The sequence below is a fragment of the Triticum urartu genome, chromosome 3 (genome assembly GCF_003073215.2).
Source record: "Triticum urartu cultivar G1812 chromosome 3, Tu2.1, whole genome shotgun sequence".
NCBI lineage: Eukaryota > Viridiplantae > Streptophyta > Magnoliopsida > Poales > Poaceae > Triticum > Triticum urartu.
Genome location: NC_053024.1, coordinates 83933908 through 83948555, shown reverse-complemented (window position 1 = coordinate 83948555; position 14648 = coordinate 83933908).

Genomic DNA, 14648 nt, shown 5'->3' with positions numbered 1-14648 from the left:
TTCATGTACTTAGCATAAGGATTCATTTTGAGCATATCAGTCAATCGCATACGCAAAAATATAGGTCTAATCATTTCAGCAAAGCGCTCAAAATCCTCATCATCTTTTTTATTGGATGGTTTGGGAGGAAAAGGCATGGGTTTCTGAACCCAAGGCTCTCTTTCTTTACCATGTTTCCTAGCAACAAAATCTTTCTTATCATAACGTTGATTCTTTGATTGTGGGTTATCAAGATCAACAACAGGTTCAATTTCTACATCATTATCATTACTAGGTTGAGCATCATTATGAACATCATCATTAACATTTTCATTAGGTTCATGTTCATTGCCAGATTGTGTTTCAGCATCAGACATATATATACCATTTGGATTATCATGTGGTTCAACAATAGGTTCACTAGAAGTTTGCACAGTTCTATCATTTTTATTTTTCTTCCTTTTAGAAGAACTAGGTGCATCAATATTATTTCTTTGAGAATCTTGCTCAATACTCTTAGGGTGGCCTTCAGGATACAAAGGTTCCTGAGTCATTCTACCAGTTCTAGTAGCCACTTTAACAGCATAATCATTTTTCTTACTATTCATCTCATTGAGCAATTCTTTTTGAGCTTTAAGTACTTGTTATACTTGAGTGGTAACCATAGAAGCATGTTTGCTAACAAGTTTAAGTTCACCTCTAATATTAGCCATATAATCACCCAAGTATTTAATCATATCAGCATCTTGTTTTAATTGTCTACCAAAATAAGCATTGAAGTCTTCTTGCTTAAAAATAAAATTATCAAACTCATGCAAGCATTGACTAGCAATTTTAGCAGGGGGGATTTCAGCTTTATCATATCTATAGAGAGAATTTACCTTTACTACCTGTGTCGGGTTATCGGGGTCTGGAGGTTCTTCAATAAATAAAGGATTAAGATCATATGTTTCTTCAATAGGCGGTAAATTAAGACCATGTATTTCTTCAATAGGAGGTCAATTTTTAACATCTTCAGCTTTAATACCTTTTTCTTTCATAGATTTCTTTGCCTCTTGCATATCTTTGGGACTGAGAAATAGAACACCTCTCTTCTTCGGAGTTGGTTTAGGAATAGGATCATTAATTGGAGCAGGAGCTGGCTTAGGAGCTGGCTCAGGAGGTGACCAATTATTTCATTTGTCAACATATTATTCAATAAGATTTCAGCTTCATCCAGTGTTCTTTCCCTGAAAAGAGAACTAGCACAACTATCCGGGTAATCTCTGGAAGCATCGGTTAGTCCATTATAAAAGATATCAAGTATTTCATTTTTCTTAAGAGGATGATCAGGCAAAGCATTAAGTAACTTGAGAAGCCTCCCCCAAGCTTGTGGGAGACTCTCTTCTTTAATTTGCACAAAGTTGTATATTTCCTTTAAAGCAGCTTGTTTCTTATGAGCAGGGAAATATTTAGCAGAGAAGTAGTAAATCATATCCTAGGGACTACACATACAACCAGGATCAAGAGAATTAAACCATATCTTAGCATCACCCTTTAATGAGAACGAAAATATTTTAACCATATAAAAGTAGCGAGATCTCTCATCATTAGTGAACAGGGTGGTGATACGTCTCCAACGTATCTATAATTTTTGATTGCTCCATGCTATATTATCTACTGTTTTAGACATTATTGAGCTTTATTACCCACTTTTATATTATTTTTGGGACTAACCTATTAACCGGAGGCCCAGCCCAGAATTGCTGTTTTTGCCTGTTTTAGAGTTTCGAAGAAAAGGAATATCAAACGGAGTCCAAACGGAATGAAACCTTCGGAAACGTGATTTTCTCATCAGATAAGATCCAGGAGACTTGGACCCTCCGTCAAGAAAGCCACGAGGTGGTCACGAGGGTGGAGGGCGCCCCCCTAGGGCGCGCCCCCTGCCTCGTGGGCCCCTCGAAGCTCCACCGACATACTTCTTCCTCCTATATATATCCACGTACCCCCAAACGATCGGGGACGGAGCCAAAAACATAATTCCACCGCCGCAACTTTCTGTATCCACGAGATCCCATCTTGGGGCCTGTTCCGGAGTTCCGCCGGAGGGGGCATCGATTACGGAGGGCTTCTACATCATCATCCAAGCCCCTCCGATGAAGTGTGAGTAGTTTACTTCAGACCTACGGGTCCATAGCTAGTAGCTAGATGGCTTCTTCTCTCTTTTTGGATCTCAATACAATGTTCTCCCCCTCTCTCGTGGAGATCTATTCGATGTAATCTTCTTTTTGCGGTGTGTTTGTTGAGACCGATGAATTGTGGGTTTATGATCCATTCTATCTATGAATAATATTTGAATCTTCTCTGAATTCTTTTATGTATGATTGGTTATCTTTGCAAGTCTCTTCGAATTATCAGTTTGGTTTGGCCTACTAGATTGGATTTTCTTACAATGGGAGAAGTGCTTAACTTTGGGTTCAATCTTGCGGTGTCCTTTCCCAGTGACAGAAGGGGCAGCAAGGCACGTATTGTACTGTTGTCATCGAGGATAACAAGATGGGATTTTTATCATATTGAATGAAACTATCCCTCTACATCATGTCATCTTGCTTAAGGCGTTACTCTGTTTTTAACTTAACTAGCGGGTCTACCCGCGCATTTGCGCGGCTAGATGTTTATTATTTGCTATTTTTTTGTATTTTAGCCAACCTTTTGTTGGCATTTGATTATTTGTACTTTTGTGTGGTGAAACCTACCTAGTGTACCATTAAATGTTTGTTTGTTAGGTGCCAGTAAAAATTCAGTTGGCAATAATTGGCCTTAGATTATTTATGAAAAATAAAAAAATGATGTTTTAATACACATTTATAGCTAACGATTTAAATATTGTAGCGCTGTATGTATTGAGGGTTACATTGAAGTAGTTACATTATTTAAATATAGGTACATTGTTGTTTTTGCCTTTTTGCTCTGTTTCTCCAAGCCTCTTCACGCATAAAGCTATACTATTTTCCAACAGTGACGTGTTTCATCGATAATTGCCACTGTGGATTAACTGTAGTTGTAGTCTCATGCAACCTGCTTTTCTTATGCTTGTCCAATTTTTTGCCTTCAATCGTTGCATCAAGCTGGACTTTACGATCTTTGTTTGATTCTCCAAACCCCATCTCTTATATCAATGAAGTAGGTGTGAAGTGAATATGGTTTAGGTACACTGATGGGGAGGTGGACCTCGCCAGTACCCTAGTCTTATTTAAAACTTGGTTGGGATATGAGGATATCTACTATACATTCTGCTACAATGTCATTAGTTGTATAAAACACATAAAATTTGTTGTTCCATTATGTGCCAGCCACATGTAACTATTATGTGTGATCCAAATGGAAGTTTACCGTCAAAAAACATGGTAGTGCAACGGTGATGTTTTTCTGTCACACAGACCACACACTGACCTTCTAGTGTTTTTGACATATGAATTCTTGTTGCCACTTCCTTTTCCATATGAATTGGCGTTGCTATTTTCTCATGGCATTTTTCAACTTGTGGTTGCATGTAGTTACGTATTGATGATAGCACAAGTGCCATCAAGGATATATGTATGGTGATCTATTGATGTTGTGTAGGAACCTTTTTACTTGAATCAAGCGTTCTGTGGTATGTATGATGTATCCATGCTTTCACCATACTTATGTTGGACATTCTTCCCCTCCTTAACCCTAAAGTCTTTCCTCCTACTTCTTGCATGGTTGCTCTCCTACCATCACGTCAATTCGTCCAGCCTGTCCAAACATATCGTTTTACCCGATAAGAAATCTCCATGTAGAAGCTTTTAAGGGAAAGGACAATGTTCTTCTGTACATTTTCTAAATGGTTGGTAGTACCAAATGGATTGCTTTCAAATGTACACATTCATGTTCAAGAACGTGTCCATTTAATATAAAATTCAAAAGTAATCTATTTTATGCCTAAAAACATGAGAGCTCTAGGGGATGGACGGCACCTAAAATCGAGAATCGGCGTAACAGTTGTATTAAAAAATGTCATGCAAATCTGTGTACAAATGTCCATGGCTAAAAGAGTCAAAGTTTTGACATTTAATAATATATTATTTGTACCAGGGAGCTTCATCCACTTGTTTAACATTTTCTCACGATGAATACTAAGAAAGTTAATCACGCCCGACGTGCCGCACGTGCTGCATGCGTCAATACTACTTACTCAATCACTTTGCTCCTCGTGATGCCTTAGCTCGGTCCCAGTTCCAGTAAGCTCCCCGTCGGCGTCCCCGCTGATGCTTTCCGTCTAGGCGCTTTCCACCTGCTTCCCCCTTCCCGCGGATGCTCCTTGTTGGCACGGAACTGCTTGACTTAAACACGGCCATGCAGCTCGTAGTCCCGGTGGTCGTCCGCTGCCTGCTGCTCCTATAGTTCCACCACTTATGTGCCAGCGCATCCGCTGCCACAACAGCTGCAGTTCAAGGCCGGCCGCCGGCCGCTTCCAGCTCGTTCGGCAGAAGCTGCACGGCGGATGGCCTCTCCTTGCTTATCTATGGCCTCTTATAAACGCACTTGTTTCAATCTCCTCTTATGCCGCTCCTATCATACTGCTCTTGTGTCGACGGTACTTGTGGTACGCGATGATGTGTTTGTCGATGCGACTGTTGGCCGAGCAGTGGCGCCCTCAAATCTGATCGGTGTTGGTGGCACGGCGGCAGGACCGAAGGAGCTTCTAGGGTTCCTGCTTGACGAAGACGATGACAATGAGTTCGGCTTAGTCTGGGCGGTGTCCAGCGGCGCACGAGCCTGGTCCGTGTGGGCGTTGAGCCAGCAAACACGTGCCAAACCAATTTCACTTCTTGCCATCCAAGCAGTCCTCGAGGAGTCGAAGAAGACCATGCTGCCGTGGCCGTCGACCTGGGCCACCTGGCCAGGTCTTGCATGGTATCTGGTGCTTGCAATCACAATTTGGACTGCGTGCAGGATCGAGCCCATTAAGATGTATATCACAATTGTTCTTCCTAGCAACTCAGAATTCCGATCTGCCTGATGTCTCTCGGTCTTCAAGCACTCCATGCGAACCAAGAAATGCTCCAAGAGTCTTTGAAGCGTTCCATTAATATATGACGACGGCAGTGTCGCTAATGCAGACATGAATTTCGATCAGCCTGGGCGTTGAGCCAGCAAATACGTGCCAAACCAATTTCACTTCTTGCCATCCAAGCAGTCCTCGAGGAGTCGAAGAAGACCATGCTGCCGTGGCCGACGACCTGGGCCACCTGGCCAGGTCTTGCATGGTATCTGGTGCTTGCAATCACAATTTGGACTGCGTGCAGGATCGAGCCCATCAAGATGTATATCACAATTGTTCTTCCTAGCAACTCAGAATTCCGATCTGCCTGATGTCTCTCGGTCTTCAAGCACTCCATGCGAACCAAGAAATGCTCCAAGAGTCTTTGAAGCGTTCCATCAATATATGGCGACGGCGGCATCGCTAATGCAGACATGAATTTCGATCAGCCTGATGTCTCTCGGTCTTCAAGCACTCCATGCGAACCAAGCAATACTCTAAGAGTCTTTGAAGCGTTCCATCAATATATGACAGTGGCGGCGTCGCTAATGCAGACGTGCAATGTGTGACTTCCTCTTTATTTAGGGAGAAAGAGGGGCCTAGGCTTTCTCTTTACAATTCCTTCTAAGTTTACCTCAGTTTGTACGCTGCCTAATATACATCGTGGCTAATTAGGTTTCCTAATACTCCGTTGCAATTACTTGCCTATTGGTAATTTTTTTTGCCTATTGGTAATGCTTTTTTATGTGTATTACTTGCCTATTGCTAGTTTTTTTTTCTGACGTATCCTAAAATCTTGATCGTCGATTAACCTTAGTTTTTACAGTGTCAAATCAACACCATTCGTTTTCTATCGTTTTAAGTATATAATAGATACTCTAGATGCATGCTGGATAGCGGTCGATGAGTGGAGTAATAGTAGTAGATGCAGAATCGTTTCGGTCTACTTGTTTCGGACGTGATGCCTATATACATGATCATACTTAGATATTCTCATAACTATGCTCAATTCTGGCAATTGCTCAACAGTAATTTGTTCACCCACCGTAGAATACTTATACTCTTGAGAGAAGCCACTAGTGAAACTTATGGCCCCCGGATCTCTTTATTATCATATCAATCTTCATGACTTTATTATTGCTTTGCTTTTACTTTACTTTTACTTTTTACTTTGCATCTCTATACCAAAAATACCAAAAGAATTATTTATCATCTCTATCAGATCTCACTTTCGTAAGTGACCGTGAAGGGATTGACAACCCCTAAGCGCGTTGGTTGCGTTGAGTTATTGTTTTTGTGTAGGTACGAGGGACTCGAGCGTAGCCTCCTACTGGATTGATACCTTGGTTCTCAAAAACTGAGGGAAATACTTACGCTACTTTGCTGCATCATCCCTTCCTCTTCGGGGAAATCCAAGGCAGTGCTCAAGAGGTAGCAAGAAGAATTTCTGGCGCCGTTGCCGGGGAGTCTGCGCAAAAGTCAACATACCAAGTACCCATCACAATCTCTATCTCCCGCATTGCATTATTTGCCATTTGCCTCTCGTTTTCCTCTCCCCCACTTCACCCTTGCCATTTTATTCGCCCTCTCTCTCTATCCTCCCTCCCTCTCTCTATTTGCCTCTTTTGCCCGTTTGTTTGCTCGTGTGTTAGTTTGTTTGCTTGTCGTCATGGCTAGTCTCATATCTTTTCCGTTGTCTCCCGAGAATGAAGTTCTAAATTTTAAACAAAGGTTAGGAGAAAACCTAAAAGATGCCTGGTTGAGAATAATGGAATCTCATCATAATTGTACCTCTGAAATAAATATGAGAATTTTGCTTCGCAATTTTTATGTTGGATTAAATATGTCTCATAGACAACTCTTGGATTGCGTTGCCAAAGGAAATTTTATTGAAATTGATCCCCATATTGCACTTGAAATTATAGAAGGTATAGTGGGAACACTAACTCAACAAAAGGGGCCTCATCCTACTCAGGAAGAGACACAAGTTTTTGAAAAAAATTGTGAAGTTACTAAAATCTTGCAGAAATCTCTTGAACCTCTTAAGAACATTAGTGGAAATATTCATCGCATGAATATGTTGATTACCCTTTGCAATAAGCGGTTGGATTCTTTAGATCTAAAAATTTCAGAATATGAAGGGAAACGTAAAGAACCTCCCAGATTCGAGGTTGATTCCGCTAAAAAATTGAAAACCAAAGACGACAATACCTAAATCTAATCTTGCTTGTTATGCCTAGCTAGGGGCGTTAAACGTTAGCGCTTGTTGGGAGGCAACCCAATTTTATTTTTATTCCTTGCTTTTTTCTCATGTTTATTAATAAATAAATTATTTAGCCTCTGTTTTGGTTGTGTTTTTTGTGTTTAATTAGTGTTTGTGCCAAGTAGAACCGTTGGGAAGACTTGGCGAAAGTCTTGTTGAACTTGCTGTAAAAAATAAAAACTTTAGCGCTCACGAGAACTGCTGTCCTTTTTATTTGGAGAGTGCTATTTAGTTAATTCTTTTCGCAGATGATTAATAGGTAAATTCCTCATGTCCAGCAATTTATTTTAGAATTTTTGGGGTTCGAGATCTTGCGCTAGCTATAGATTACTACAGACTGTTCTGTTTTTCATGTGTTATCTGCTTATTTTGATGAATCTATGGCTAGTAAAATAGTTTATAATCCATAGAGAAGTTGTAATACAGTAGGTATAACACCAATATAAATAAAGAATGAGTTCATTGCAGTACCTTGAAGTGGTCTTTTGTTTTCTTTCGCTAACGGAGCTCACGAGATTTTCTACTTTAAGTTTTGTGTTGTGAAGTTTTCAAGTTTTGGGTAAAGATTTGATGGATTATGGAACAAGAAGTGGCAAGAGCCTAAGCTTGGGGATGCCCATGGCACCCCCAAGATAATCTAAGGACACCTAAAAGCCAAAGCTTGGGGATGCCCCGGAAGGCATCCCCTCTTTCGTCTACTTATATCGGTAACTTTACTTGGAGCTATATTTTTATTCACCACATGATATGTGTTTTGCTTGGAGCGTCTTTTATGATTTGAGTCTTTGCTTATTAGTTTACCAAAATCATCCTTTCTGTACACACCTTTTGAGAGATCCATACATGATTTGGGATTTGATAGAATACTCTATGTGCTTCACTTATATCTTTTGAGCTTTATAGTTTTGCTCTAGTACTTCACTTATATCTTTTAGAGCACGGTGGTGGATTTTTTTATAGAAACTATTGATCTCTCATGCTTCACTTATATTATTTTGAGAGTCTTAATAGCATGGTAATTTGCTTAAAATCCTAATATGCTTGGTATGCAAGATTAATAATAAAACTTTCGTATGAGTGTGTTGAATACTAAGAAAAGTTTGATGCTTGATGATTGTTTTGAGATATGGAGGTAATAATATCAAAGTCATGCTAGTTGAGTAGTTGTGAAATTGAGAAGTACTTGTGTTGAAGTTTGCAAGTCCCGTATCATGCACGTATGGTAAATGTTATGCAACAAATTTGAAGCATGAGGTGTTATTTGATTGTCTTCCTTATGAGTGGCGGTCGGGGACGAGTGATGGTCTTTTACTACCAATCTATCCCCCTTGGAGCATGCGCGTAGTGCCGAGGTTTTTGATGACATGTAGATTTTTGCAATAAGTATGTGAGTTCTTTATGACTAATGTTGAGTCCATGGATTATACGCACTCTCACCCTTTCATCCTTGCTAGCCTCTTCGGTGCCGTGCATTGCCCTTTCTCACATTGAGAGTTGGCGCAAACTTCGCCGATGCATCCAAACCCCGTGATATGATACGCTCTTTCACACATAAACCTCCTTATATCTTCCTCAAAACAGCCACCATACCTACCTATTATGGCATTTCCATAGCCATTCCGAGATATATTGCCATACAACTTTCCACCATTCCGTTTATCATGACACATTCATCATTGTCATATTGCTTAGCATGATCATGTAGTTGACATAGTATTTGTGGCAAAGCCACCGTTCATAATTCTTTCATACATGTCACTCTTGGTTCATTGCATATCCTGGTACACCGCCGGAGGCATTCATATAGAGTCATCTTTGTTCTAGTATTGAGTTGTAATCATTGAGTTGTAAATAAATAGAACTGTGATGGTCATCATTATTAGAGCATTGTCCCAAGTGAGGTAGACAAAAAGGAAAGGCCATAAAAAAGAGAAGGCCCAAAAAATGAGAGAAAAAGAGAGAAGGGACAATGTTACTATCCTTTTACCACACTTGTGCGTCAAAGTAGCACCATGATCTTCATAGTAGAGAGTCTCTCATATTATCACTTTCATATACTAGTGGGAATTTTTCATTATAGAACTTGGCTTGTATATTCCAACAATGGGCCTCCTCAAGTTCCCTAGGTCTTCGTGAGCAAGCAAGTTGGATGCACACCCACTAGTTTCTTTTGTTGAGCTTTCATACATTTATATCTCTAGTGCATCCGTTGCATGGCAATCCCTACTCCTTGCATTAACATCAATCGTTGGGCATCTCCATAGCCCATTAATTAGCCTCGTTGATGTGAGACTTTCTCCTTTTTTGTCTTCTCACACATAACCCCCCTCATTATATTCTATTCCACCCATAGTGCTATGTCCATGGCTCGCGCTCATATATTGCGTGAAAGTTTATAGGTTTGAGATTACTAAAGTATGAAACAATTGCTTGGCTTTTCATCGAGGTTGTGCATGATGAGAGCATTCTTGTGTGACAAAAATAAAACATGACTAAACTATATGATTTTGTAGGGATGAACTTTCCTTGGCCATGTTATTTTGAGAAGACATAATTGATTAGTTAGTATGCTTGAAGTATTATCATTTTTATGTCAATATGAACTTTTGTCTTGAATCTTTCGGATCTGAATATTCATACCACAATTAAGAAGAATTACATTAAAATTATGCCAAGTAGCACTCCGCATCAAAAATTCTGTTTTTATCATTTACCTACTCGAGGACGAGCAGGAATTAAGCTTGGGGATGCTTGATACGTCTCCAACGTATCTATAATTTTTTATTGCTCCATGCTATATTATCTACTGTTTTAGACATTATTGGGCTTTATTATCCACTTTTATATTATTTTTGGGACTAACCTATTAACCGGAGGCCCAGCCCAGAATTGCTGTTTTTTGCCTGTTTTAGGGTTTCCGAAGAAAAGGAATATCAAACGGAGTCCAAACGGAATGAAACCTTCGGAAACGTGATTTTCTCATCAGATAAGATCCAGGAGACTTGGACCCTCCGTCAAGAAAGCCACGAGGTGGTCACGAGGGTGGAGGGCGCCCCCCTAGGGCGCGCCCCCTGCCTCGTGGGCCCCTCGAAGCTCCACCGACATACTTCTTCCTCCTATATATATCCACGTACCCCCAAACGATCGGGGACGGAGCCAAAAACATAATTCCACCGCCGCAACTTTCTGTATCCACGAGATCCCATCTTGGGGCCTGTTCCGGAGTTCCGCCGGAGGGGGCATCGATTACGGAGGGCTTCTACATCATCATCCAAGCCCCTCCGATGAAGTGTGAGTAGTTTACTTCAGACCTACGGGTCCATAGCTAGTAGCTAGATGGCTTCTTCTCTCTTTTTGGATCTCAATACAATGTTCTCCCCCTCTCTCGTGGAGATCTATTCGATGTAATCTTCTTTTTGCGGTGTGTTTGTTGAGACCGATGAATTGTGGGTTTATGATCCATTCTATCTATGAATAATATTTTAATCTTCTCTGAATACTTTTATGTATGATTGGTTATCTTTGGAAGTCTCTTCGAATTATCAGTTTGGTTTGGCCTACTAGATTGGTTTTTCTTTCCATGGGAGAAGTGCTTAGCTTTGGGTTCAATCTTGCGTTGTCCTTTCCCAGTGACAGAAGGGGCAGCAAGGCACGTATTGTATTGTTGCCATCGAGGATAACAAGATGGTTTTTTTATCATATTGCATGAAACTATCCCTCTACATCATGTCATCTTTCTTAAGGCATTACTCTGTTTTTAACTTAATACTCTAGATGCATGCTGGATAGCGGTCGATGAGTGGAGTAATAGTAGTAGATGCAGAATCGTTTCGTTCTACTTGTCTCAGACGTGATGCCTATATACATGATCATACTTAGATATTCTCATAACTATGCTCAATTCTGTCAATTTCTCAACAGTAATTTGTTCACCCACCGTAGAATACTTATGCTCTTGAGAGAAGCCACTAGTGAAACCTATGGCCCCCGGGTCTCTTTCTCATCATATCAATCTCCATCACTTTATTATTGCTTTGCTTTTACTTTTTACTTTGCATCTCTATACCAAAAATACCAAAAATATTATTTATCATCTCTATCAGATCTCACTTTTGTAAGTGACCGTGAAGGGATTGACAACCCCTAAGCGCGTTGGTTGCATTGAGCTATTGTCACTACTAGGAAAAGGCCTACTAGTGGCGCACCAGTTTTGCCTACTAATGGCGCACTACTGGTGCGCCACTAGTACCACGCCAGTAGTATTTTTTACTAATGGCGCACCACTGGTGCGCCATTAGTATAGGCCACAGTGCGCCATTAGTATAGGCCACTGGTGTGCCATTAGTATAGGCCACGGTGCGTCATTAGTATTTTTGAATTTTGAAGGCGGGAAAATAGTAGTGGCGCACCGTCTAACCCCCACCGTGCGCCATTGCTATTTTTGAATTTTGAATTTGGATCTATATCGTGATTTTTTTGCCCATTTTTTGCTCTTTTTTGGCACGATATTATTTCAAATTTTGTTCCTGTTTTTGGATCTTTTACGTTCTTTTGCCGTGTTCTTTTGCCAGAGAGGAGTTCGCCGGAGAGGAGGAGGAGGAGGTCACCGGAGAGGCGCTCGCCTACATCGCCGGAGAGGAGGAGGAGGTCGCCGGAGAGGAGTTCACCGGAGCATCGGAGAGGAGGAAGGAGAAACCATGAGGGGATGGGAGGAGAGGAGGGAGGAGGAGCTCACCGGAGAGGAGGGAGGAGAAACCGTGAGGGAAGGGGAGGGGAGGAGAGGAGAGGAGAGGAGGGAGGAGGAGGTCGCCGAAGAGTAGGAGGAGGTCGCCAGAGAGGAGGAGGAGGTCGCCGGAGAGGAGGAGGGTAGTATGGTGGAGGAGAGAAGGGAAGATGGAGTGGAGGAGAGGAGGAGATGGAGTGGAGGAGAGGTGGAGTGGAGGAGAGAAGGGAAGATGGAGTGGAGGAGAGGAGGAGATGGAGTGGAGGAGAAGAATGAAGAGGTAAGGAGGAGAGGACCACGCCCAGCCATATATACGGCATAGTAATGGCGCACCGCGGGCAGGTGCGACATTACTAACTTTTTTATTTTTGATTTATTTTGAATTTTGAAGGCGGGAAGATACTAATGGCGCACCATGGGCAGGTGTGCCATTAGTAACTTTTTTTTATTTATTTTTTATTTATTTTGAATTTTGAAGGTGGGAAGATAGTAATGGCGCACCATGGGCAGGTGCGCCATTAGTAGGTTTGAATTTTTTTGCCTCTTTAGATCTTAAAAGCCCCGTATCTTCTTTTGTTAGGTTTTTGAGGATTTTAAAAATGTTTAACGGGGTTCCCCGTTAAATTCGGATGTAACTTTTCGAGTAGATGATTTTTCATATAAAAAACTTTTTCATCTGAGTTCGTACGCAAAATTTATGCCCATTTTACAAAAGTCGAAATTCATATTTGTAAATTTTCACAACAACTAGACCACATATCACATGAAAAACTTATTTTCTTTTATTTTTTTGACATTTCCATCATTTTTTTATTTTTTTAAAACTGAAAAGGCGGTCCACGGGGAGGGGGGGAGGGGTGCATTCGGTGAAAGTGGTGGCCAAGTTACTAATGGCGCACCGTGGGATGGTGCGCCATTACTAGTAATGGCGCACCACTCCCACGGTGCGCCATCAGTAGTCTAAAAAAAATTAAATTTTTTTTGAAACATATACTAATGGCGCATCATGGGAGTGGTGCGCCATTACTAGTTGAACTAGTAATGGCGCACCATCCCACGGTGCGCCATTAGTAGTTTTGAAAAAAAATAATTTTTTTTACTAATCGCGCACCGTGGATGTGGTGCGCCATTAGTATTTGCACACTAATGGCGCACCAACACATGGCGCGCCATTAGTATTTAGTAATGGCGCACCACATGTACAGTGCGCCATTAGTGTCCATATTGGCTATAGCTGTTTTTGTAGTAGTGTGTTTTTGTGTAGGTACGAGGGACTCGAGCGTAGCCTCCTACTGGATTGATACCTTGTTTCTCAAAAACTGAGGGAAATACTTACGCTACTTTGCTGCATCATCCCTTCCTCTTCGGGGAAATCCAACGCAGTGCTCAAGAGGTAGCAGGTGGCTATATCATTTAATTTAGTAAGATGTGTCACAACAGTTTCAGATTCATAGCCATGAAAAGGATCAGATTCAACCAAAGTAATTATATCAGGATCAACAGAGAATTCATACTCCTTATTAGTAACACAGATAGGTGAAGTAGCAAAAGCAGGGTCAGATCTCATCTTAGCATTTAGAGATTGCTTATTCCATTTAGCTAATAATCTTTTAAGTTCATATCTATCTTTGCAAGCTAAAATAACTAAAGAAGCTTCTTGATCAAATAAATAACCCTCAGGAATAACAAGTGATTCTTCATCATCACTTTCATCTTCATAATCAGATTCAATATTTTCAATCTCTCTAGCGCTAGCAAGTCGTTCCTCGAGAAAATCACCAAGTGGCACAGTAGTATCAAGCATAGAAGTAATTTAATCATAAGTACCATGTATAGCAGAAGTAGCATCATCAATAACATGCGACATATCAGAACGAATAGCAGAAGCAGGTTTAGGTGTCGCAAGCTTACTCATAACAGAAGGTGAATCAAGTGCAGAGCTAGATGGCAGTTCCTTACCTCCCCTCGTAGTTGAGGGATAAATTATTGTCTTAGCATCTTTCCAATTCTTCATAGTGTCTAACATATGTAAATCCCAAGTGACTCAAAGAATAGAGCTATGCTCCCCGACAACGGCGCCCGAAATTAGTCTTGATAACCCATAAGTATAGGGGATCGCAACAGTTTTCGAGGATAGAGTATTCAACCCAAATTTATTGATTCGACACAAGGGGAGCCAAATAATATTCTCAAGTATTAGCAGCTGAGTTGTCAATTCAACCACACATGCAAACTTAGTATATGCAGCAGAGTGTTTAGTAGCAAAGTAATATGATAGTGATGGTAACAAAACAAAGTAATGTTTTTGGTATTTTGTAGTGATTGTAACAATAGCAACGGGAAAGTAAAGAAGCGTAAACCAGTATATGGAAAGCTCGTAGGCATCGGATCAATGATGGGTAATTATGCCGGATGCGGTTCATCATGTATCAGTCATAACATAGGGTGACACAGAACTAGCTCCAATTCATCAATGTAATGTAGGCATGTATTCCGAATATAGTCATACGTGCTTATGGAAAAGAACTTGCATGACATCTTTTGTCCTACTCTCCCGTGGCAGCGGGGTCATAATGGAAACTAAGGGATATTAAGGCCTCCTTTTAATAGAGAACTGGAACAAAGCATTAGCACAT